At 37.3% G+C, this 24,457-nt stretch overlaps 1 long non-coding RNA gene across 1 annotated transcript in view; it reads left to right on the top strand.

The window, feature by feature from the left end:
• The window catches only part of LOC137479583 (uncharacterized), a 38,459-nt gene extending 14,978 nt beyond the window's left edge, over nt 1-23,481 (top strand). The window contains exon 4 of the long non-coding RNA XR_011002363.1: nt 23,359-23,481. This is a non-coding gene — a long non-coding RNA (uncharacterized lncRNA). The remainder of the gene's footprint in view (nt 1-23,358) is intronic.
• Nucleotides 23,482-24,457: the final 976 nt, after the last annotated feature.

Below are 24,457 nucleotides of genomic sequence, written 5' to 3'. Positions count from 1 at the left end.
AGGAGAGTGAGCTGCAGGTGTTTGTTGTCCATGGCCCAGCTCGTGGTGCAGGTGTGAGCCAAGCAAGGCCTTTCTGCTCCACTGCTGCAGCGTTGCTGGGATGTTTCCCTCTTTTCCTAGTGGCATTTCCACTGGGGATGTGGAATTGTGATTGTTGGGTTTCAGTCTCTGAAGTTTCAACACTTAAACTCCTTGGAATGTGAGAGGGGTGGGGCTGGGCTCAGTGTGGTTTTGCTGATGTCATGGAGGTAGAAGAGAGAAATCTTCCTTTTTTTTAGCAGTTGAGAATATCGTATTAAACACTTAATTTCTTGGGGAGTAGGGCACCTGTTCTAAACCTAGGCTATTAAGAGTAAGTAAACCATCCTTATTTATACAGCACTTTCTTTGAAAACATAGGTGTCATCTGTCTATTTGCCAAGACAAAGGAGTGGCACTGTTGATTGTGGGTGTTTTCTTTTTAGTTTTTTTTTTTTTTTTTTTTTTTTTATTGGATGTTTTTATTCCTCTTTCTTTCCTTTACCCTAAAATTGCATTTTTTTAGAAATGGGCTATAAAGTGGACCAAAGATTTCAGTTGCAATTTGTGACTTTGCATCACGGTCTTCTTCCTCTTCCCTGGGGAATATCCTAAAGCAACACTTCAAATTGCTGTAAAATGACAATTTGTGCCAGAAAACCCACCCTGCTTTTCTGAGCATCAGTTTCTCAAAGAGGGCAGTTGTAAGAAGGGCTCTAAAACCTTGGGACGATGTCACAACAAATGAGCTTTTTGTGCCCATCCTTAACCTTTTCGCCGATTATTTTAAGTATAAATATGAATATATTGTAATATCTTGCTGTACATTAAGAGGTTAAGAGAATCCATAAATCTGTGCATCATGCTGGATCTCATTCAGCTTTATATGTCTCAGACAGCTTTATATGGCTTGAAACTACTGAGGAAAAATGGTGCAGTCTTCATTTTTTCTACAGTTTTACAAAACATGTTGTAAGTCTGTGAAATGAAGTCCACGTGTATTTGGGTTCACTGGTTGTGGGGAGTGGCTTGGGGGATGGACAATGGGGGATCATCAATTCTTGACTGCACAGGAGTGCTTGTGTGAGAGCAGAATATTTAATAGAAAATTATTTCTGAATAGAAGATAGTGCTACATTTTTATACAACTTAAATGAGAAGATTGCAATCTTATCAAACTAAGTGTGTCTGATACTTTATACAGTTTAAATCTATTGTGAGTCCAAAACATGTGGATTCAGAAAAAATGTAAGTTTGCCATTTTCAGTCCTCTGCAACTCTCATTTCTGATGTGTGTGCATAGTGCTCTTATGAGGTTTTGATTTGTTTTGGTTTTTTTCTGTTGAATCCTATCCAGAATGCCTGAATGTGTTAATGACTCATGGAATACAGACCTTGTCTTTCAAATGAGTTCTATTTTGTGGGCTGGTGAATTCCTAGCAGAGCATATCATCTTGATTCATTTGAAAAAGATATTTAACTTCTTTCCTAAATCAAATCAGTTTCATAAAAAGGTATACATGACTGAGACTTACAGATAAGACCAGAACACTAGATTATTTTTTCTTCAAGTTAAAACTGCACTCAATTCTTTCTTAAAGCTCTAAGAGTGGGGAAATAAGAATTTTCTATTTGACTTTATTTCTTGAAATTATTTTTAACTAACTATCAGTTATGTATGATTTTTTTCCCTCCTTTTTGGAGTTGAATATTGCTCTGCTCACTTGTGAGGGCTTTTTGTTAACTTCTTGTAATACGAATCCTGTGTGAGTTAATCTTCGTATTGTCTGTAAAGATAAGTGTTTCTCTATAAATCTTGCATGCAACTCTACCTTTAAAATACAAAATGAGCTCAATTTGTAGATTAATGGGTACAGTTTCTCATACAAATGACAAAAGAAACCTGAAGTATATTAGTAATGTCATGGCAGTACTACTTCAAGCACAATTACCTTGTCTTAACTTGAAGATAATCAGAATTGCAGAATTCACTCTAGCAGTAATGGCCACTTCTTCAAGTGGAATTAGTAAGAAATTAAAGGAATGTTTGTGCAAATGTAGGTCTTTGCATGCTTTTTCATCTTGGGAGACATGTGGAAATAACAGAATAAAAACCAGAGTGAGGTGTTTTGTTTTTGTTTTTTTTTTAATAGAAGTATTATTCTACAGTTCTGACTGTTGGTGGTTTGGTCCCTCAAAACCAGATCTGGAGAGGCTTGAGACAAGAGATATCAAATCTGGTCATCACACCTTAATTGTGTATTAGTTTTTTCTGTTTGGATGTATTGTAGATTGAAGTCAGTCAGCACTGACTGCCTCTGGGAAGTCAGCTTTTCAAAAACTTTGTACAGGCTGTTTTAACAAATGGACAACAATGGATTTACTAAAAGGCAAGTTACAAACCTCTATCGGTGTCAGTGAGTGAAAATTCAGTTGTGGGGCATCTGTGTGAAGCCAAAGTTGTTGTGTGCTAAATAATATATAATTAAACTTAGTTTTAGTCTCAAACAATAAACATAAACATTGTGGAGCTGCTTGAGTTTCACATTAGAATTTTTTTGGTACTCATATCAACAAGTTCTAATGAAATTCTAATGGAGCATAATGAGAAATTAATTTTTAATAATACATGAAGCACAAACACTGTTAAAAAAATACCAGCTGAACTACAGAAAAGTGAAATAAACCCTTTGTGTAAGGATGTGGCCACAGAACTAATCCAGGAATTTCCCCAACAATAATCTTATCCAAAGGGTCAGTAACCTTCTAACATCTGTGTGTCACACTGTTTTTCTTTTGCTAAATCAGAGACTCTTCAGGATCTGGCAGATATTGCCTATCTGAGGCATGGAACTGATGAGCAGCTCTTACGCATGGTCTGGAGTTGTCCGGTGGCAGGGGTTGACAGGAGGGAGAATGCAGTCTCCTGCTCTGCTGGGCTGTGCTGCAGGAGGTGACTGGCTCGCTCTCCTGTGAGCTGCCACGGCACCCAGGGCAGGCTCTGCACCTGGGGCATGTTCACTGCTTGGAAACCTGTCACAGCTGAGCCTGCCAGGATTTTGTGCCAGGGGCTGAAGTGGACATGGTGAGAGGGAAGAGTTTCCTGGAGCATTGAGATTTTGGGCTGTAAGATGACCATTGTGGGGATCTTTGTTAGAGAAGGACTTTAAAGAGATTGAGAAGCATTTTCATTGCATGATCTGATTCATAACACACAGATACTCTGACTACTTAAGCAAACTTCTGCTGTGGTATTGTTGTGTACTATTTTTCACATGTTCCAAAAAAAAATTTTTTTTCAATTATCTACTCACGTTCAGCACAAAAAACCATTTGCCTCAGAGTCACTCCACCAAAAACACTACTGATGGGGAGGAGAGGTTAAAAAGATAATTATTGTTTTTCTTTCAAGTGTAAGAGTAGATGCCTGTCACTTGAATTGGGGAATACATTTTGCTGCTTCTGCCCTGTTCTCATCAGTAGAGCTTTGACTGTTGGCAGCCCAGCTTTGGCAGTGGTAAATTTCTTTGGAGGAAAGGGGGGGTATCACTGAGTATCATTCATAAAAACACCCCTGGGAGCTGTTTGCTGTGCTGGGGAGCTTATTCTGAAAGCAAGATCTGCGTGTGCAGAGCCTGGTGAAAAGTCTGTGTAGGTGCAGAATTTGAACACTGAGGGGCGTTTCTCCCCAAAATGTCATTTTTTATCTTATTTCCTATCTATTCACATCTGTGGGTACTGCCTTTGGAGATGATAGCATGTAAATAGTTGAAAAAAAGCTAATATCTCTGAAAAAATTGCTACATGTAAGTAAGATGAAACCCTGGCTATGAGAAAGGTGGGGTTTAAAATGCACTGGGAGAAAAACTGGAATGATGTGGGCAATGAGAGAACTATCAGAGAGAGGAGTCCCAGCATCTGTGAGTCCTCTGATGACCAGTATAAAAATTTCTTTTTAGCCTTTGTCCCTGCACAAGAAGAAAGCTGCTGAAGGTTTGTTTGTAATGTCTTTACATTTCACCTTCATCCCATCTAATTACCCCTCAGACTCCTCTAATACTTAAGCAGAAGGAAAACACTTCACAAGTAAAAAATCTAAAATTTAAATGTGCTTAGGTTGGCCGTGCAATTATCTACCCAATAGTTTGAAAAAGTTCCAGGGGCCTGATGCAAAATCCATTCAGTTTAAAGGAAGTGGGTTCTGGGTTATACCATAAAAGAGGAGATCTGCCTTAGTCTGCCTATTCCCTTTTCCTCTCAATTTCCTGATTTAGAAAACTTATACACTTTGCTTCTGTCATTTGAAGTAAAAGTCAATCCCTTTATAACAAAAACACTGGAGAGAACAATAAAGATTTAGGTGAATTAAGAGGTGGTGTATTCATAAAATTCTTTCCAGTAGCCAGCACTTGGGTGGTCATGCCCTGTTCTGAAAAGTTCTGCCTGGTGCAACCATGTTGCATGTTACATCTGCTTGCTGTCTTTGTAGAAATGCAAAATGTGACCTTCTCTGTCTTTGTTGCAGTTTGTACCCTTTGTCTGGTACTGTGTGACTTGTTGATTCTCTTCCCATTTGACATGAAATGTTGATATATGCCAAGGAAGTTTGCAAGTGAACCCCGACAAAATCCTCTGGGTCACCATAAACAACAGGACTGCATGCTCAAGAGGGCTTGCTCCATCTTTTTATAAGGTAGGCATTGTAATTCTGAGAAGGATAATGGATAGTCTCTATTTAGGTGATTTGTTTTGGCAGGATCCAAATGCAAGGTCAGATAGAATAATCATAATTGTTATAGCACAGTTCCATATATTCCTAGAAATACATGTCTTACTCTCCTAGGTCCTAATCTTTGAACTTGGGAGGGATGTGGTGGGTTTTTTTTTTTGTTGTTTTGATGTTTGGTTTTTTTTTCAGGTTTCTGTTTATTTGTTTTGGAGGTAGGTTGTTGGTTTTATATTAGGCTATATGATTCCAAGGAAACAAACAAAAAATCTTTTTTAAAAGATGTTTTTTAAAAACAAATACTTTTGTTTTTAGTGGCAACATTGAGCCAGTGCTATTGAGGAATAGTGGTACCTCTCTGACTGGAGCTTCTTGTTGCTGTAATACACATCAGTTCTTACCTGTCCTGGAAGATTCTGCTCCTGGAGGCACAGAGACAGGTTAGATATGTTTGTGTTTGTTTTGTTTGCTTTTGTAAAGCAGTTTGGAGTTGTAAACCCAGGTGTACTCAATGTTACATGACTTCTCTGTGAATGGCATAATTACATTCACATGCCAAGAGTGAAGTGCTTTGACAGTCTCGCAACAAAATTAATTCAAAGCTTTGAAGTAAAAGAAAGAAATGCAAAATCAACTATTGTGTTTTGGTGAGAATAATAACATCTAAGACTCTATCAGGTTTATCCACCAAATTCTATGTGGAATGTTTTTTATGTGCAATAGGCTGTTTACAGCGAGCCATTTAAAATAATAGCCCGTGAGACCATTCCCTGATGCACACTGCCATACCTGGAGAGCCTGCCAGATACCATCAGGAAAATGGACCATAAAAGCAATCCAAAACCTGCATTCTTAGTGGAATTTATCTGATAAATACCTTGCTAAATCCTAAGTGTTTCATTCATCTTTTTTAAGTGTGATACACTGATCTGCTTATCTGTTTAGCCTCACTGGCAGCATTCTCTCCCGAGGTTAAAACACACAAGGAAGACACATCCATTCACTTTAATAACTGTTATCTCCCAAAGAATATGAGCTGCAGATTCATTAATTAAACATGATTGTTCTGGGGAAGGTCTCCTGATGAAGATGTATGTATGACTCACTTGGTGTCAGCAAACTCTATTTCAAATACAGTTTTTCACGTTTCACCATTTTCAGTGTCAGGTAAAAACTTGTCAATAATAGAGCCTGTGTATCTGAAAGCATAATTTATAGAAGACATACAACCAATGCCTTTCACGTCCTTCTGCCATCTGTAACATGCAATAATGGAATTATGGCAGATGAATAGTCCTATTTTTTTGTCATAGGACTAGAAGCCAGGAACTTTTTTTGCTGCCATCAAACTCTGTGAGAGATAGAAATTGTTTAATGTAATATTTCTGTTTAAACCCACTACTCTGTGATTTAAAATTTTATTTTAATGCCATTTCAAAAGAAAGCCACAACAATTCTGTTTTTCTTGAAGACATTTGAAGAAAATTTTCTTAAGCAAAACACTATTCAGTCAAAATCAAAATATTTCTATGTCAAGTGCAATATAAATCCTAGTGTCTTACTAGAAGTATCCAAATGTTTGATATTGATGTGTTTCTGATGAAAAGAAGCTGCATTTCTGTGAAGTATATTTGAAGTCAGAAGAGGTTTCATCTTTTTTCCTTGCCTTATGTTTCACCTTATATCCTTGATTCTTTCTTATGTAGATGTCCACCTTCTGTTTCTTCATAATTTCAAACACCTCTGTCTTTCCTTTGATGTGGTTTTTTTTCCTATGTATAAGATATTTCTCACAAACTTAATTAAGTAGACCTTTGTCTTCAAACTGCATGACTGGGAGATATCAGAAGCTACTCTAATGGAAGCATAATAAAATAGAGGTACAGAATTTTTTGACTGTGCTTAAAAGTGGAAGGGCAGCCTTCTATTCTGTGGTTCTGAATGGCAGGGTAAATGTTCCCTTCTACCTCTATCCAGTTTGATTAATATATTCCAATATAAGTAGTAAGCTGAAGGCCTCCTTTTGCTTCTTTTCAAGACCAGTAGTAACTAACAAAAACCACACAACAAAGTGTGTGAGTTTATCAACGCTGCTCAGTGGATGCTGGATCCCTTAAAGCTTGGGGACCACAAAGGTATCATCCATTGATATAGTTCTGAAAGTGTCCTTTGATAAGGTGAGCAGAGGGTGTTTTTTGTTCTATTTAAGGTGTCCTTAGGCTACCTACTTGGAAAAAGAATTTGATGTGTATGTGAATATGAAGTATGTGAATATAAGGTGAATGGTCTGTAGGGTAGAAATCATTAACTCTGGCCAAGAACACAAACATCTGCCACCTAGTTAATGAGAATTTTGGCAGTAGCTCCACCACTGGATAGATGGACCAATGGACCCTCTGTGTTCCTGGCTATGGGGCCACGTGTATTAACAGGAGCAGTAAGCTCTGGGTGCCTTCTTTTTATTTTCCACTAAAAACACAGAGATTACGTGGTTTTGTGTTCCAAAGTACTGTCCTTAGACTCTTTCTCAAATATATTCTTCTGTTCAGCAGCAGTATTGGGACTATGAATTTCTGGTGGACAGCTCTCTGCTACAGTTATATCAACCTGAGCAGAGGGAGTAGTTTCTAAGTAAAATTGCAGGTGTGCAACCTAGCAGTTCCAGAGAATCTTTTATCAAGGCAAATGCTTCTTGTGCTCAGTGGAAAATAATCAATAAAATGGAGAAAGGTAAAAGAAATACCCTGAAGTAGCTGGTGAGTGAAACATCAGCTGGGCTGCTGGGCTGTGGTGTGGTGCTGAGGCTCCAAATTTCCACTCAAGGTTTTGAACCTCTCCATTTGCAAAGGAATGACCTAAATTTTAGTGGTTTTTTTTTTTTTTTTTTTTTTTTTTTTTTTTTTTTTTTTTTTTTTTTGAGGCTGACTCTTGGATTTTGGGGAAAATCCTCCAGAGATACTGGTTTCTCTCTCATGTAGAATGTGAATCATATGGAAAATGTACCAGGGCTGTGTGGGAGTAGTTCTTTCGTGCTGAGATAGGATGCTGAGATTTAGCCCTTTCCTTTGGGACCAGATGCCATGTCTGTGTTCTGACTATCTTTGGTACATATGTGAATCTCCAAAAGGGCTCACTTATAAAAGGAGTAGAATATCTGATCTTAGATCAGTCATGTAGATCTAAGGGAAGGATTTTGCCTTGAGTGTGAATTAGTCTCAAAGACAAAATTCACAGCAGCCTACTTGTTAATGAATTACAGTCTTTATTTTTAAACATTTTAAGTCTTCTTAAGTTCCCACAAGGAACTCGTTATGCTTTGTGCTTGGAAGAAAATGGAGAAAACATAAGTGGTGGCTTTGGAGGGTGGGGAGTCTGGTTCCAATACAGATGAAATTGGTGCAATTTTACACATGTAGTGTAAATAAAGGTACTGATAAGTAGAGCATGTACCATCGGTGCCTGCATGCTCTAATCTGTGATGCATATTTATGAACTTGAATATAATTAAAAGCTGGTGTTCCAAGTGTCAATCAGCCCAATTCATACACAGATCATTAGAGGAAATGCTTCTCTTGAAATGACAGAGTATGTGCAGTGTGGACCTGTGCCTGCAGATTATATGATCTACCATTTATTTATTTAGACCTTCCTTTTATGGCTTGAGACCTGGAAAGTACTTGAGAAGACATTAAGAAGATACTTATCTAATTAATTACTTTTAAGTCTTGAATGTGTGTGTGGGTTTTCAGGGTTTTCTTTATTTTTTTTCTTAATGCGAATTACAAAGCAACAGAGGCATAATTAGTTGAATTTGGAGGATGTGTTCACAAACTTTTGAAATAACTTAAAAATAGGCAAGTTTTTCAGTATCACTAGAAATTTCAAAGAAAGTCTAGGCATACTAGGTTTGCTGAAAATACTCTGGAAAATTATGATTTTGATGTGATGATGTCCTATTGTGTAATAACAGTCATTTCAAAGAGATTTAGGGACCTGGCCAGTGAGGTAACACATTATTATTTTCAAGGCCCATATGAGAAGCCCTTGGGATTTTTAGGGGCTCAATGGGAAGAGATGTGGACTGTGAGCCACTTGAAGCTTGATGTGGACAATGTGCCCAGCTCAGTTTATAGCCACACTTATGAGGGGGGAAGATGTTAATTCTCCATCCTTTGGGAAATGCTTGCCCTGGGTCAGAGGCTGCAGAGCACGTGCAGCTGATATCTGCATGAAACCAGTGCTTGTGTGCTTATGGGGGAGGAGGGAATTCATCTCACACATCTAAAATTATCTTGATTTTCATTTCAACTTTGTGGCTCACCTTTAAGAGAAAGCAGAACATGAGCAGCTGTCCAGTGAGTGACTCTGTGCCAGCTGATGTGGAATGTGAGGTCTTTTATGTGGCTAAATGCGGTGATTTAAAACATCTGCCCATATCCCTGGTTTTTCTATTTGACTGTTGTTCCATAGTGGAAACTTCTTGATGTGATGGAGACTTTTTATCACATGGTACCATATTTTCAGAGTTATCTTTTCCTTCATTTTTAGAATCAGATATGTATTTCCTTGTGAATGGTGGCTTATATTTCTAATAACTTTGGGAGTATATTCTTATAGAATTGTGGCTGTTGAAAACTTGTATTTGTGTTTTGGGTTATTTTGTTGCTTTCTTTCTTCCGTGGGAGAAAGATATGTTAGAGACGATATTACACTGACAGAGATGAATATAAATAGAGCAATATATTTACCTGTTGAGGTAAAGCAAGAGTAGTTTGCAAGTATAATTTTGGGGGCTTTGTTTAGGCATTTTATTTCCTCCTCTACGAATGACTGCAATTCGAGTGTGTGTCCTGACTGTTAAAAAAAATAAATTGTAAATCCTGCTGTAGGATATATGCTCCATTTGTATGAGTGTGTGGATCTGCCGTGTGTTTATGTGAGAGGGTTCTGATCCCTTCTGTTTGCTCAGTGCTAATCCCAGAAGTTTGTGTAAACTGTTCCCCTGCCCTCAAGATGCAAAGGTCATTGTTACCTTCTGCCCACAGGGACAGTCTTGAGAATTAGAGTAGGTATGGGTTCTAGTAAATCCAACTAAATATAGCAGGAACTTCTATTTGAAGCCTTTTTGGTGAACCCTTGTGTGTTTTTCATTTTGGCTATGAGCACAGCGTTGTGCAGAGCATGAGCATACCCAAGCCCTCTTCTGTATCTTGGGATCTGCTGTGTCACTCCCTGGTAAAATGCCTAAGCACAAATGTTCCCTCTGTCAAAAGGTGTTATCAAAGAATAATTTTTCAGTTGACCTAATCTTACTTTTAACCATGTCCAGATTTGCTACTGCTCCTAGCAAAAACTGGACCACCTTAATTTATCAGTTCTCTTAATTTATCAATTCTTTTAATCTGTCATTTTGGAGATATATTTTTACCTTTGGGGAACTATTTTTGAAATTTCTTTAGATTTGATTTGTTAGAAGCTACCCCTTTGCAGTTGATGTCTAATTATTTTTTAGGACCAATAAGTTATGAAAATATTTATATAGTTAATCAGTTACTTTATTAATGGATAATGGCTAAAAATTTAGTAAGTAACTTTAAAATTATATATAGCTTATAATCTTTAAAGGGTTATAGGTCTTTAACTACCCAGTAAAACTATAGAGAATTTACAGATCGCTGTTTTATTGCTATTATAACTTAATTATTTCTTTGAACTTTCATTACTGACTGTTGAGGCCTTTCAAGGGTGACAGTATCTGTTTTACCTTTTGGCTGTTACTTTTAAGAAATCTGTGATGTGAAAGCAATATATACATGTGTTTAGGCAACAGATTGAGAAACTGAAATAACCCTGAAAAATGGTAATTGAAGTGGCAAAATATTGATATAGAGAGACATATAATTTCTATATAATATACATCAAAGAGATTAATTTTGTGCTGTTACTCAGTAAATGTATTTTGTAATTTTCTGCCTTCTATTGCTAGGAGTGAGGGAAGAATGAATGCTGACGTTTAGTCTTTCAGTCCATCCTAGGAGTAGCTTCTGGGTCCAATTTACTACCAAATGGGTGTCACCAACTGGAGTCTTTGTGGCCACAGGGCTGTGAGCAGCAAAAATAGGAAAGCACTTGTATTTAAGTAGTGGCCATAGTCACTACTAACCCCAGTTAAATTTTGAATAATTAGGGCTAGTCTCATGATTAGTTAGACATGTTCTTGCACATCTTGTTGGATTAGATCAATTGTCCCCAAAAACTTACAAGCTCAAATCTACCTGGACTTGGTGAAGCAGCAGCAGCTGGTGCAGTGTAGAACCTTGGGCTGAGCAGACAGAGCCCTGGGCTGGATGGCCCCAAGTCTCTTGTGTTATGGGGATGGAGGAGCTTCCATTGCCCAGTGGGGAAATGGAGGGATAGAAACCCTCGAGGTGGAATGAGAAAAAGCCACCTCTGTTGGCAAAGTACTGTGACAAGCGCTGTGAGAAATGCTTTTCTGTTCTCCCAATAGTCCTAAATCAGGCTCTAACATGTTCTGTTAAATAAAATTCAAAGGGTTATTTTGTCCCAAGAGGTCACCTAGGATTTTACTGTTTGTTCAAAGTGTCTTATAAAATTAACTCTGTTCTGTCTGAGAAAAAAATAAAATTATGAATATGAAGCTGTCCATAAAACATAATTTTCAGCTCAGAACAACAGCACAAAAATTTCCTTGAGATAATTGTGTGGACTGTCTTCTTCAATTACTTTCAATAAAACTGAATATTTGCAGTTCATGTTATACCAACACAGTCCCAACCTGCTTGGCTGGGTTTGGTTTTGAGTAGCCCATAAAAATAGTCTGTGCCTTCTTTTAATACTTTATTTTCCCCCAATACCATTCCTCTAGCTTTTAATCTCTACCTCAAAAACCAGGCAGCTATAGATACATGTAATTTTTCTAAGAACTAAACCACACTGAGTTTTCTAAGTACTAAACCACACGTTTCATACGAAGCCATCAAGTAGGAACAATGTTTATGTGAGTATGCAAAAAATTCCATGTGTGAAGTCTCTCATTTACTGAAAATCTTCCATTCTCTAAGGCCAATGGCTTGTGCCAGATCTTTGTGGTGTGTCAGATGTCCAGACTGTTTGACTGCATCAGGAGTTTGCTGTGGTGTCCATTTGCCAGCTGGAGGCAGAATTTCATTAATCTGTATTAGAGGGAGAGAGGTGGGAAATGATTTTGCTCCAAGGCTTTGATCTTTTTTTGTTAATGAGCTGGTTTACACCTCAGCTATTAAACAGTTGGAGACTCTTTTTTTTTGTTTTTGTTTTTTTTTTCCTTTTTTTTTTTTTGCTATGAAGTCTAAATTAGGAGTAATTCAAGCCAAGCCAGTCAACATTTTTCCACTTTCAGGTAATAGATTCTATTGCCCTATAAACACAATGATTCTTGTTGCCCAGTTCTTTCTTTTTGCTTCCTCCTGCCATTCATTCTTTTTCTTCCTCTTAACATCCTTGGAATATGGAAAGCATTTGGATTTAGTAGAATGGCTTTTGTTCTCAGTTTTAAAACACAACTTGTCTCTCTGCCACCCATGTGCTAACTGCATCAATTTGTGGGTTTAACCTTTTCGAAACACACATGCACAGAGAAATCCTGCCTGTTGCCCTCATTTTTGGTGGGCTGCAGGCATGCATGGGTAATCTCAAATTACTGGGTATAATTCCTGTACATTTCTGGATTCTCTGGATTAACCATTGTGTTGTAGGTTGATGGAAATGAGATCAGATTCTCCCTTGGTTCTGTTTTCTTACCCAGGGGTAAAGAAGAGACTTGGGGAAATGGCATCTTAACTCTGCTGTCTTCTCCTCCTTTAATAAACCCATTGAAGGATGTTGATGTGTACCAGGGAGACATCATGCCTCGTTCTGGGTGGGCCTTTTCCTGAGTAATTTGGCCAGTGGTTTTTGTTTCTGTGAAAAATGGAAATCTGTCAGGAGTAAGAGGTTTAGCAGAGGATGTTGTTGATGACAACATTTGTTTTACGTGCTCGTCTGTGCAGCAGTGTGTCAGGTTGTCTTGTTTACCCAAGGATGATGTGCACTCTGTGTTTTTGGAGTTAAAGGTTTCCACAGTTTATTGCAATCTTGGAGCCCCACCTCTGAGTGTGTCAGCTTTAAAGTTCAGCTCTCTGGTGCACATCCAAATCTCTGAACAGCTGTGTGTGTAAGACTGGTTTAACAGCCCCCAAAGGTGCCTTAGGTTTTGTTGAGGAGAATAAATAAATACATTGGAAATACAATTAGAATTAGGTCTTCTCTTTCTGATGTCTCAAGTAATGAGGAAAATTTGGTATCCAGACTTAATATTATATTAAATTTGGCAGATCAAAGCAAAGGTGTGAAAAGTTTCATATGGGGATATTAGAACTTTTTATTTAAAATTCTGGTGGAGCTGATGTGTGTTCAAGGTTTTATGGGGTTAAGGGGCAAGAGTTTGGGTTTTTATTTTTCACAGGTAAAGTTCAATAAAAGCTGGAAAAAATTCAGTCCTCTTGCCCTTCTGAGGCTGGACAAATCAGGTAGATTTAGTTCATGTCCTCTAAAAACCTCAAAGCAGAGAGGGGACAAGTGGCCCATGATTGGGAAAGGAGTGTATGTCCATGCTGATAACCTCTGTTGGCAATGAGGTGGTTTCTCTCTGCAGCAATGTTTAAAAAATGCATTCATGCTTGCTTGGTTATATTCAGTGCAAAGCAATAGGTGTGGAAAAAAAATCTGAAATATTGGTAAATATTACGGTGTAAATTAACAATCTAAATACTAGTTTCTAATCATCAGCACAAAATTAGACATTAAATACCATGGGAGGCATTCATAGGCGTCAATATTTTTCCTTTAATTTTTCTGAAGTGTTGCCTTAGTGTTGATATGTTTAGTATCATACTACTGATATTGTTTTTTCTTCCATTTTCAGTGTCTTTCATTTTTAAAACATGGATAAATTTGGCACACTGAACTAAAATCTATAAATCTATTCCTTGCTGAACCATTGTATTAGTCCTACTCTTATGTCAGTGTTGTCAATAATGCTTCAAGGCCAGACAGTCAAATGGAGGTCTCTTAAAAGGAGAAAAAAGAAGATGCTCAGAACTCTTGTGATCCTCATTCTTAGTGTATATTTGAAGTTTGGGAAAAATAATTGAGAAATAGAAATATCTATCTATATATTACTATATCTTGCACCATGAACAGGACAGGTTTGAGAATTTTACATCTAATTCTCTGTGTTTCCCAGGCTTGTTTTTGGTCTGCAGCTATGTCTGCTTAATCAAGATTGCAATTTTCAGTTTGTGGTTTTGATGGCTAAATGTACAATCTTTGTTTTTGGGGGGAAAATATCACACTTTGCCAGCTGACCATGCAAGAGATGTTTAAGTTACAGGCACATTTCATGAACAAAGAAAACAAAGTAACTTGCACCCACTGATTGCCATGGTCTTTTATGAAGAAGACCAGTATACTAAAGCAGTGATAAAAGGAAAAAGGTATTAAGAAAGTGGGGAAATATGGGACAGAGGGAAAGGTTATTAATTGTCACTCAGGTGCTCTAGTTTGTAAATGTTTTCATTGTCAGCTCTTGCAGCCATAGTTTAATAACATTATAATAATATAAATATAATAAGTAACCTCATACACTTGTATGGGAATCTCCTATTCCACAATACAGAACTAAAGAATCTGATTCCTCTGAGCTGCTTCTCCTCCCACAGGAGATCCAGGAGAGAAAAGGATACTCAGACCACTTCAGCATTTGTTCTTCACCTTTCACCATTCATTCTTTGAATTTTTTTGATCTACCCCCTCTTTGTCCCATCTCCTGGCACTTCAGGGAGAGGATTTGAAACCTTCAAAACACAGTTGCCACTGTTGGAGACTTCATATTTTCAGCACCCTGTCAGCATAATCTTAATAGCCTGATGCTTAATAACATGGTTGCTGAGGTGCTGTAAGTGTTATCACAAGAGCTCTCTGTGTAGGTGAAGCAAAAAGAAAATCTTCTCCATTCTTCAGACCAAAAATAATATTTACACTATTTACACTTTGCTAAATGATCTCTCAGTATTCATTGTTCGTGCATTGTAAATGCTACCAAGCCTGGGAGTACAGAAGAATGGCCTAGGTAGAGATTATCAGATGCATTGCAAACCTTTTGTTCAGCTGTCAGACCATTTGAATGAAGATGGTTTGGTGTCAGGCATCCTATTACAGCTACTTCATGCTTAGACTTGTTTCATTTGTTCCCTGGGTGAAGCTGGCAGGAGTCACTGCAACATGAATGCTCTTGCACCTGGAATCCTGAGCTTTTGCCCAGAAAATCTGCATAGAACCCCTGTGTTAATAAAATAGCTCACATCCTGCTTGGTTCATGCCAGTATTGATATCATTAATATCGATGGCAGATTAAGCTTCTGTCTTCAAAGCAAGATAGTTTTAATTACGGTTGAAATCCTCCTCTGTGCTTTAATCTATAACATTTTACTTTGAAGTTATAGTGTTTCTCTGGATGCCATTTTCAGATCTGAATATATTGTCCTGTAAAGCCCACTAAGCTGCTTCATGCCCATTTATTGCCCTAAAGAATTGATTCCGTCCCCTCAAGCACTTCCTTATTTTTGAACGTGCGCCTTTGCAGACTTTACAAGATGTGTTACCACATTAATCACTATAAATTCCAGTGTGTGCTTAAGGTCTTTAATGTTTGGTCCCAAGAGGCTTCACATGTACTACGTGAATTAAGAGATCTTTACACACTGAAAAACGTGCAGAATAAAGACATTCTGTAGAACTTGAAGCACTTTGAGAAGAGGTTTGTGCTTGGTACATGCTGCTCTGCCTCACACTCCTCCATTTGTAGCAGTGCTTTTGACACTTTTATGGTAAATTTGGCTTCCACGCTGTGTAATTAATTTAAACATTCATCTGTGCCTGACTGAAAATTTTGATGACTTAATCTTTTAATAAATAAACCTGATTGTCCTAAATTCCAAAGCAAATAAAACAAGAAGTATTTGAAGGTCTGAACTGCATTTTTCTCCAGTGAGATCTATGCACTCTGGTGCTCTGCTTAAGAACAGGACAGGACATATCAATCAGAAATGCAGATACTGATTTACAGGGTATTCAATTAGGGACCTATTTTAGAGAGGAGAAATGAACTGAGTATTCGGCTGACCAGAGTATGCTCTTTGAGAAATCATTGCTTGCTGTGTTGGAAAACTAACTGGTCAAGGAAACTTACAGTACCTGTCAGGGTTGCTATTTCAGAAAAACCACTTGCCTCCATCAGCACGGCTGTTTAGATAAACCAATCACTTCTCTAATCGATTCTGAGTGCTGAAAAGTTGCCATGGATACAAGATCCTGCAGCAATCAAAACAGAAGGTAAGTTTAGAATTGGAAGTGACAGATTTATTCATCACATACTTAACAAGCCTTTGAAGGGAAAGAGAGAGTTTGTCAGAGTCCTTAGGCTGTGTATAAAAAGATTGTGGAGAAATACTCAGAGAATTGCCAATAGGCACTTCAGGTGGAGAGGACTGGGTAATATTTGCATTAGAACCATTGCACAGATATGTTTGCTTGAAACTGTTGCTCTGAATGCCAAAGCCATCAAAGTCTGCAAGCCTGTTGACATTTATCTTAAGTCTCTCAATGAATGGTCAGCTGCAAATTTCTATCTTGTTGGTGGAGGGTTTCAAACTGTTCCAGGCTCAGCTTAGTAGGCAAGGCATGCAGGGCAGCTACTTCTGAAATCAAACCTTTGATCCTTCTCTCATTCAAAGGAAATTTCAGAAAGTGAGTTTTTAATGTCCCCTACTAAAAAATGCTAGAATCCTGCAGAAGAATTGATTGGATTTCTGTGTGATCCCGCTGAGCTGCCTTCTGCTGTCCTGTTTTATTCTTTTCCTGAGTTTAGTTCAGCATTTTTCAGCTGGGTGTTGCAGGAATGTCACCCCTTCATTTGCTGATGATGCCATGTTGTGCTTTGGCACACAGGACTCAGTCCTTAGAAATTCACTCACTTCTATGAGTGAGATGGGAAACAAAACAACAAAATCTCCTTTAACTGTGAAAGGTCACGGAAGACTAATTAAAATGACCAAAAGGAGAGAGGTGTTGCAATCATTTCATTCTCCTGGGTAAGCCCCTTGCAGTCTTAGAACTGTGCTGAAATTAATTTCTCTCTTAGTCCTTTCAAACTTCTCAGAAATCACCTCTCCCCCTCCCACTTCTCTAAACTGAATGTATATTTAATAAGAAGACATGCAAAACCAAACTCATTTCCTGGTTTCTCCTATGTATAAACATACAGTGCTAATTGAATTTTTTTTTGTAAATCAATGTTCACAGAAAAATAAAGCATGTTTCCTTAGTTCAAAGCATGTCTGGGTTGGAGGGTTTTGAGCTCAAATCAAGAAACCTCTGTGGCATTATATAAACATGCAAAGAAAGACAGTATAATTGATAGGTTTCTTTTTATTTTGTTTTATTTTCAACCTTAGGCTTTCTAGTAAAACTTAGAGATTGAAATTCACTTGGAGAAAGCCAAGAGAAAGCATTCAGTGAATCAATGTGCAGCAACCCAGCCGTGTTTGGCTGGGCTCTCATGGCAGGGAGGTGATCTGCCAGAGAGGTGCTTGTGCTGCAGAGAGAAAGGGAGCAGGAATTAAAGCTCACAACTGGTGTTTGAGTGCTCAGACCGATTGTCTCCAATCAGGGTGGTGTGCTGCTCACTCACGTGTTCCCTGGAGATGCTCTCCAAAATGAAAAGGTTCTTATTTCACTGCATTTAAGAGTGCTCTTGTTTTTGCTTAGCAATTCATCACAAAAATGAATTGGTTTTCCCCAGAATCTTGTTCGTGGATCTGAGTATGCATCATTCAGTACTTATGTCTTTAAGATCATATGGCCATTGTAAACTTAAACAATGCATTCCATTACTAGAGATAAATAATGAAACAAAATTTGGTTTCAATTCAAGTGGATCTGGCTTAATTAGTATACTATTATGTCTTCCTCTTCAGCATTCTGAGGGTTACAAGTTAATAAAGTCCATCTCACAACAAAAAGCTTTCATAAAAAATGTGAGGTTTTGTTTACTAGTATATGTGAACCTAGATTCACAAAAATTTTGGTGCTGCCCAATATTCTTTTGTCAATCCTCAAAGCTCCAAAGATATGCAGAGGAGTGTGATTTATGGTGCTCTTCTGTATCCTGTGTGTCTTTCTCCTCTGTTTCAAACAGTCACAGAGGAAGAACACCACCTTATGGCCTTCAGCATCATAAAAAAAATGAATAGCCAGCTTTTGGTGGAGGGATGGAATCCTCAAAACACCTGGAATGCATTTCCCAAAATATTAATCCTAGGAGTAATTTCTAAGAATTTTGAGAAGAGTAAAAGAGTTTAATGCTCCCAAGACTGTTGCAGGGGTGGCTTTTAAATTATACCTTTTTTCTCCTTTTTGCTTCTATAACTACAAAGAATTATTGTTGTAGTTGTCCATTCCAGCTCCTCTTTGAGCACTCCTGGACTCTCCTGGTGCACAGCCAGCCTTGTGAGTGTAAACTAATGTTTTCTGGAGTGTCAGCAGTATGTGAAGAGACATGGTGTTAGAAGGTTATTTAGACAGACAGGCAAGGTTTTTTTAATCCATTAAAATGGGTTTCAGTTGAACTAGACTTGCAGTCTTCTATGGAATTTCATTTTTGAGGGTTCAATATTTTAGGCTACTCTGCTAGACCAAATCTGTCCAAGTCCTTCATGTACAGGGGAAGAGGAGCCATGGCAATAGTTGATCTCAATCTTACATCTCAGTTCTCAGTAGTTTATAAATGATCACTTATTTATAAATATAATTTGTTGTATTTCCATTTATAATTAATGCTCTAAAATCTAATACCTACTTAAGGAATGATGTCTTAAAATATCTTTGTTCAGGAGGAAATACATTGTTTGAATGTCAGTTTTCTTGGATAAGCAAACATGAGAGAATGTTACACATGTCAGCATGCAAAGCATGTAAGGAAAATGCATGTGTAGTATTTGATACAGGTTAATCTTTATGTTATAAAATGAAGTAATTTTGCCTCACTACTTAGATCTACATTAATGTTTCCCAGTTATTGTGGTAGCAAGTACAGAATGACCTTATTAGAATAGAAATCCTATTAGTTCTTTGTACCAAAGTCACAAATCACAAAGAGAGTTGCACTAGAATATGCTGGGGTAGACACTCAAAACCGAAACTGAATTGAAAACTGAATTTACCTTACTTTGGCTATCCTATAGGTATAATACTTGATGTCTGTCTGTATCCTTGGTGGACTTCATAAAAGGTTTAAAATAAGAGGTCTGAGATCAAAATTAATTTTACGTTCTTTATACAACATGCAGTAAAGGCATTTTAGCAAACACAAAAACTGAGGTCCTACCCTGGGATGTAGTTGTATAAATTACCTAATGCATCAACTACTTATCTAATTTTTTCATGTCAACTCATGATAAGTTTCAATTTAGAAGTACTGTTATAGTATAATATTTCTGAAGAGAGGAAGGAAACCATTTCATGCTAAGGAATGGGCTATAATTCCTGAGAACGCAATGGCATTGTCCCTTGAAAACCTCAAGCTGAGATACAGCAGCTTGCTTCCTGCCTTGGCAGGCTGCTCTAAGGGCAGGGGTTTGAAGTGGCCACTGGTTTGAGCTGCAACCCTTGATCATAAGTTCAAACTCTTGACAAGTTTTGATTTATAGCCATGCAGGTTTAGGAATTAGGAGAAGGCAGAGAGTTGCTCCACAAACTCCATTGTGTCTGGTTTTGTACTTTGCCCTCTGAAGAAGGCTGCTGAAAAAAATCCACTGTTGGAGTTCTATATCCACGCTGGTCTTTTTGTGGGGCTGTTTCAATACAGTAGCATTGGAATGGAAAATTCATCCTGACAAATGAGTGAGCCACCTATTAATTCTGCCAGGACTGAAATGTATTTCTCCAAAACTAGAATCTCTAAAGGTATGAAACTCATTACCTCTTCAAGCTGTCAAGTACAACTAAAATCTAAATTTTTAAACCCTTTTTTCCCCTGACACTGATTTCCTTTTTGGGTGAACTTATTTAATGCTCTTTGCAAGGCACTGAACTGAAACCTAAGTTTCTGGAGAGTTGCTCAGAGTTGCAGGTCCTGGTGAACAGCAGGATGATGCTCATTAGTATGACATTATTTTATTACTAGATAATTAGGCTGATAATGCAATTCAGATCTTGATCACTTTGATAACAGCAAAGAATGAAGCTGATAATTAGGAACTCTAATTTGTTAAGTGGATATTTGTTCACAGAGCCTGGATTGACTACTAAAAAATTTCAAAAATAGTTTTCTGTTTTCATTCCCTTTTCATTTTGGTGGTTCAAAACCACTAAATGGACATGAGACTGACCACCTAAATTTGAAAGAGTAAAATATGGTTGGCATATGGAGTCACTAAATGATTTATTGCCTATTGAACTATCAATGACTAATTTTATATTCTTAAGATAATACTGATGGGCTCTTTAACAAAATGTATCAGAGCATTTAATTCTGGGGAAAATGAAATCACTAACACTATTGAATATATATAATGTAAATAAAAAGATGAAATTGAGATAAACTAATCACTCAATGCTTCAGCCTGTCAAGCTAATTTTATGCTTTAAAAATTGTTTGCCCAGAACTTTTTCTTTTCTCTAATGAGAAACGCTTCCTTTAAATATTGTGTTTCAATGTATTCTGGGAACATGCAAATTATTCAATAAAAGATATTGTGATCTGCAAAAGTTCTGAGCTGGTTTGTATCTGGACATTCAACCAAAGTCTGTGCTGGCCACTTTGCAGTGTGGATTTCCCTCTTCAATGACTTTTGCCAGTGCTCAAAATGGTGTTAGAATTTCATTTATTCATTGTTGAGTAAGGAATGGCACATACCCATAACACTTTAATTTCTTCCCGTTAGGGGAGAACCATAAGAATCCCTCCTGATGGTAATTTGAAAAATTTGTTCATTTGTATAGATTGTTCGCTGTTTAGTCTTTGAATATTTAGCAGCAGAAAATTACTGGCAGGAATTGTTACTGACACAGCAAATTTCAAACTGACACTAGAGAGCATTTGTAGGAAATGTCTCTCACAGCTGGAGTAGGAAGATTGAGTAGAAAATCATCACCTTAATACTCTGTGATCTGAATGGGTAAAGAAATCAGCATGTTTTGAATGTCTAAAAAAAGTAGTGAAAAAAAGGCAGCAGAACAAGTGGCTTTTACCTGCAAGATAGCTTTTAAACAGCATGGAGTTGCAAGTAAAGAAATCATCTAACAGGGAAGTCCTAAAGAGATCTCTCTTCCTCTGAAATTTGGTATTAAAAAAAGCAGGTGACAATGGAGGCTCGGTTGTTGGATGATTATCTATAAGTCAAGAGATATAAAAAAATTTCAGTGCTAATGGACATGTAGCTGAGGCACAGAATTTGTGCTTATGAAATACAAAATAGGTCACATGAATGCATGTATATTAATTAGAGTTTATAGATTTTCACGTGTACTTTCTGTATTTTTTGCACCAAAGACATTGCTAAATCACAAGTGGAACAAAGCATGCAAGTGTCTTATTTCCATAAGACATAAGGTTTGCTTTTCCTTTCTCTTCCCCCTTTAACAATTAGTAAATGCAAATAACAAAAGAAACAGAACAATTACCATGAGTTAATGGAATTACAGAAATGTTGGACCAGGATAATTAGAAAAACTTGGAAATGTATTGGGTAGTTTCAATATATTCTTGGCATAGAATAACGCCTTTTAGTTTGTTTGTTTTTCTCCTGCCTGAACATTATCATTTTATATCTTCCTGGTAGTATAAAGAAGGTCTCAGACAGGTTTGCCCTTGATTTTAAAAAGTTAAGAACCAAAGTGAAATAAAAGGACCTTGATAAAGAGTTAATAAATCTTTCCTGTCTTCTATAAAGTCATACTTCATGTATTAAAAGTGATGCTTTGGATGCACTTCCCCAGTGGTTTTGGGTGATATTTCAGGTAGTGGTGTGGTGAACTGGAGCTAACACACAGCCATCTTCACAATTTTAGATCTCATTGTAAACCAAATTGTACTACCTAGGATGTGGATTGTCCCATGGAGTTGAACACTTATGTTCCTGATGGAGCAGAGTTCCTGTCAAAATGAGACACAGCCTGAGCTGGCTTTGGCCAGCTGAGTGCAGGTTGTGTTATTTGCTACTGCTCACACAGGACAGCTGATCTGTAATTAGAAGTTCAAGCCCAACTCCTCATTGTTCAACTGAAAAGAAGAAACAATTCTTGTTTGGCTTTCAGTTGTGCAGTGTGAGGTTTAATTCCTCTTCTGTCATTACCTGCAAATTCAAGGATTTTCAGGAATATGTTGACTTGGTGAGGTTGTCTGCTATAAATCTCCTTTCAGTGCAAACTACATCTAGTCATTATTAAGGCTGGTGGTGGCTGTGTTTACATTGGAAGTACAGAACTACATAAGTATTTCAAGAAAATATTGCCATACTACTTGTGCTTCCGTTTGCAGAACTTGATTTGTTTTCACTGGACCCTAGATTTTTTCTCCAGATTTGCTATACAGACCCTGAAATTCATTAATCACAGGTTAGCTCTGGGGTACGAAACCCAACTTCACAAGGGGGTGGAAAGTGTGGAGTGAGAGACAGGATAATTTTACTCTCACTAATAGCTCTTAGGTAAAGCAGTTCTTAAAGCCACAGACTTTTTTTCTTTTTTTTTTCTACTAAGTTTCTTAGTCTTTTACCATTCTTAACAAAAGGCTAGTTCTTGGTTCTCTTAGTTAAACTGAGCTGGATGCCAGAGGAGTTTAAAGTTTTCTACATGCTAACATTGAATGAAATGTGTTAATTTTCTTTGCAAAATAACATGCTCTGCTATATGTTTCAATCTGTCTTTCATCTGGTATATTAGATGTACATTATCAGTGTTTAATGCTTGCACTAAGATATTTCTCTTAGAAATGATAACTATATAAATAATTCAAATACTCAGAAATAAAATTACCATGGCTTGCCTTGTGCTTTCTCCCCTGGCAAAGTGACACCACGGGAATATATGGGTAGGGAATACTGCTTGTTAATGATGTGTTGTAGTTGAGACTGTCACAATACAAAGAAACACTCAATTTTCAGAAGGCTTCAAACCTGTTTTTATTATAGCATGCATGTTTTTTATACATTCTTACAAAACTCAGAAGTTTACACTTTACTCATTGGTCATGAGAGACTAACAAAGTGCTTATTGGAATAGACAGTTGCAGGTTTCTCTTATTTATCCTTCTTTCTTGGTTTCTATGTCAACGATCTTGGTAGAAAATTCTTTCAGGGGTAAACATGGATCCTCTTATCAAACTTCTCTCTAGCTCACAGAAGTCACTGTAAAACCTCTTCCACAGTGATGGACAAAGGATTTCACTTCCTCTACACAAGAATCTAAAGAATGTCAAAATATGAAAAAGCAGCTAATATAATCTGATTTGCCAATAGACCCCTAAAACCAACATAAGAGGGTAAAAACTGAAGGGAGCAAGAGGCTTGAGCTGTTTCAACCCATGAACTCCTTCACAGTGACATGGGGTGCCCAGCATCCCGACACAGAGCCTGTTCAGGCAACCACCCTGGAGGTGTGATTCAATTGCATATTGCAGCTGACAGATATCTCTATCTTCAAGTATAATCTACCATTATGCAAGGTATTTTGTACCATTCCACCAAATCAGAAATGTGGTGTCACATTGACTGTCTTCAATCTGTAAATTTTCTATTAAACAGGACACCTTACACTTTTATAATAAAAAATATCTAAAAGAGCCTGGTCAGTGAGCACTGGCCTCTGACAAATACTGCTAATAGGGATGGTCTCTTACTAGAGTGATTTTTCTAAGGGAAGTAATATCTAGGCATAAAATAAATGTTCATCCTGTGTAATTGTTTAATGTCCAAAGTGGCACTAAAAAGCCCTATTGCTTGCAGGCTAATGGTCAAGTGCAGGCAAATGCAGCGTGTTGAAGGACAGGGATGGGAAATTGCCCGTTGTGGAATGAGAGGGCTGAGTGAGAAGCAGAGCATTTCAGTGAGGATGTGGGAAATCCATGTAATGACTTTCAAGAAAAATGAATCTAGCAAATAAGCTTAGAACTGCTGCCAGATCTAACCTTGCTGATGGTTTTACAAGACAGAAAAATAAAAGGAAATAAAGGAAAGCAAATTAATTTTTCTCTGACAGTACTCAGATCAGTATTATAATTTTTGGGACCTATTTGTGCAGCTTTGTTTTTAAATTATGGCAACATTACATCAATTCTTAATAGTTTTCATGATTTTCTGCATTTCTAGGCCTTTTAATAAAAGGAGGAAAACAATATATTACTCCTCTTGAAATCTATTCTCCATATTTAAACTTACTACTTTGTAGTTAGGGTATAAGAATGTTGCTTGGGACATAAGTTAGATACTGAAATATTGCAGCTGATATTGTGCAAGAAAAAAACCAAAATATGCATATATATGTGTGTATGTATAAAACATATACATATTGCAGGTCAAAATATTATCCTTTTTCTTTTGTCTTCTGTGGATTGAAAAG

This window comes from Anomalospiza imberbis, chromosome 10 (genome assembly GCF_031753505.1).
Source record: "Anomalospiza imberbis isolate Cuckoo-Finch-1a 21T00152 chromosome 10, ASM3175350v1, whole genome shotgun sequence".
Lineage (NCBI taxonomy): Eukaryota > Metazoa > Chordata > Aves > Passeriformes > Viduidae > Anomalospiza > Anomalospiza imberbis.
Note: the sequence above shows the minus strand (reverse complement) of the source record. Positions and strands in the feature narration are given on the sequence as shown.